The sequence below is a fragment of the Alosa sapidissima genome, chromosome 17, assembly GCF_018492685.1.
Source record: "Alosa sapidissima isolate fAloSap1 chromosome 17, fAloSap1.pri, whole genome shotgun sequence".
In the NCBI taxonomy this organism is placed as follows: Eukaryota; Metazoa; Chordata; class Actinopteri; order Clupeiformes; family Clupeidae; genus Alosa; species Alosa sapidissima.
In genome coordinates, this window is record NC_055973.1 from 20,622,330 (window position 1) to 20,624,259 (window position 1,930).

The following is a 1,930-nucleotide window of genomic DNA, read 5'->3' on the forward strand; positions in this document are numbered from 1 at the left end:
TAAATAAGCAAAATAATTAATTAATAAATAACTAGGTTAAATAATTCTGTGTTAGCTTTTGGTCTGCTGATTAGCTAGGTTATGTTCCTGTAGCTCCTGGCCCCTGTGCTCATAGTATTGGAGGCTGATCATATTCCCTTACACAGAACCGATGTCCCAGATCACCACCTGTGCTGATGAAAAATGTAAAATATGTTTAGGGTTTGTTCAAAAATCTCACCTGATGTCAAAGAGAGACGTGATGTAGCTGTTTTTGTTTTTGTTTGTGATCGTGAAAGTGATTGTGAAGCCCCACTGTTACTGGCTGATGGGGTAAGAGAGCTGAGCAGGAGGGGGTGAGAGAACACTGCCTTGAGGGCAGCAGGCTCCAGAGCCCTACCGATCCACTTCTGATTTGATCCCAAGCCACACCTGCTCTGAAGCGGATGCGGTTTTGATCTGGTCTGGAACTGGTCCAACCCACTCTAATCCAGTCCTAGTCTGAAGGGGATCTACTGATCTGACCCACTCTAATCCAGTCCTGGGCTGAAGGGGATCTACTGATCTGACTCACTCTAATCCAGTCCTGGGCTGAAGGGGATCTACTGATCTGACCCACTCTAATCCAGTCCTAGTCTGAAGGGATCTGGTCCAACCTGCTCTGCAATCATCTGCTCTCTGACACACCTGTGGAGGTCCTCTCCCCCAGCCTGCTGATCTGAGGCGTGTGACTCTAGTTGCTGTAGGTGAGGGTCCATCACAAGACACACACACAGACACCAGATAGAGTAGAATTGGCCTTTCAGAAGGTGCTTGTGTTCTGTCATTAGTGAAGAGAAATGTATGATAATGCCTATCAGTGTGGGATGTTACATGGTGTCTCTCTAGCATTTTGTTTTAGTGTCATTTTTGTGTTTGTTTGTTTCCAATGCTGCACTGTGTAAATGCCTATCAGACTGTGGTTTTGTCTCTGGGAAGTTACAGCAGTCATAAGTGGTGCAGAGTTCTACTTATCATCTTGTGTGTTTGAATGGCCTCGAGTCCAGAGCTGGGCTGCCTCTGGCCCACACTCGGCTCACCTTCGGCATGGAATCAGCTGTGCTCTGAGCAGTCCAGCGCGCCTCATCATTTTCATGATCACTTAGGAGCATTTCCTTACATGTAAATACAGCAGACACTTTTCTATGTTTTTCTCTGTTTTTGTGCTTTATTTATATTGTTCAGGTTAAACGCTGTTTGTGTGAGGCAGGTTTGTTAGCTAGGATTATTAATCAATCAGTTGTCTCTGAAACATGATACCTCCACAAACATTCAGAAGTACAGAACAACTGAAGGTTCTTACTTGCAGGCATGAAGAACATGGGAAGTTACATTTGCTAGGTTTTGTGTCCCACACCTTAGTTGCAGAATCCACTAGTGAAAAAAACATGTTCTACTTTGTCAACTCATTTCCTGTTGTAGCTTTACATTTTTGCATTGAAAAACAGATTGGCAGAAAAACCAAAGACAGTGAATGAGTCCATGCAAGTACTGTAAATACTGACTATTGTTTTTGTACTTTTGTTTAAAATAAAGTGTACATTTCGAGGAAAAAGTGCTCCATACACTCACTTGTCTTGTGATTTTTATTCAGAATACATTGAGATCACCATTGCATTCAACAAATGCAGTCTTGGCTGAAAATGTGTTTTTAAACAGTTCTCATATAAGGTAAGTTACTTTGCCTGAATCAGTCAGGAGACATGTTAGGCTTAGTTGCCTGTGGCTTTCTATGGAAGTGCAGCACTCCCATCAGGTCCTTTTTATGCTTTGGGGACAACATGTGAGGTGTGTTTCTGCCACCTAGTGGCCAGTCGAGTGTAGGTCAGAACTCGCTAAGCCCTTGTACTCTGTTAAAATGCCACCAGTCTTGTGATTAGACCAGTGACACGGAACATCATGTGTCCACAGT

The 1,930-nt window shown here is 43.4% G+C and overlaps 1 protein-coding gene across 1 annotated transcript in view; it reads left to right on the plus strand.

The window, feature by feature from the left end:
- Nucleotides 1–1,585, plus strand: part of LOC121688546 (CD166 antigen homolog) — a 27,156-nt gene extending 25,571 nt beyond the window's left edge. Inside the window, exon 15 of the mRNA XM_042068208.1 lies at nucleotides 1–1,585. This exon is cut by the window's left edge and continues 353 nt beyond it. The gene's annotated coding sequence lies outside the window, so the exon portion shown is untranslated.
- Nucleotides 1,586–1,930: the final 345 nt, after the last annotated feature.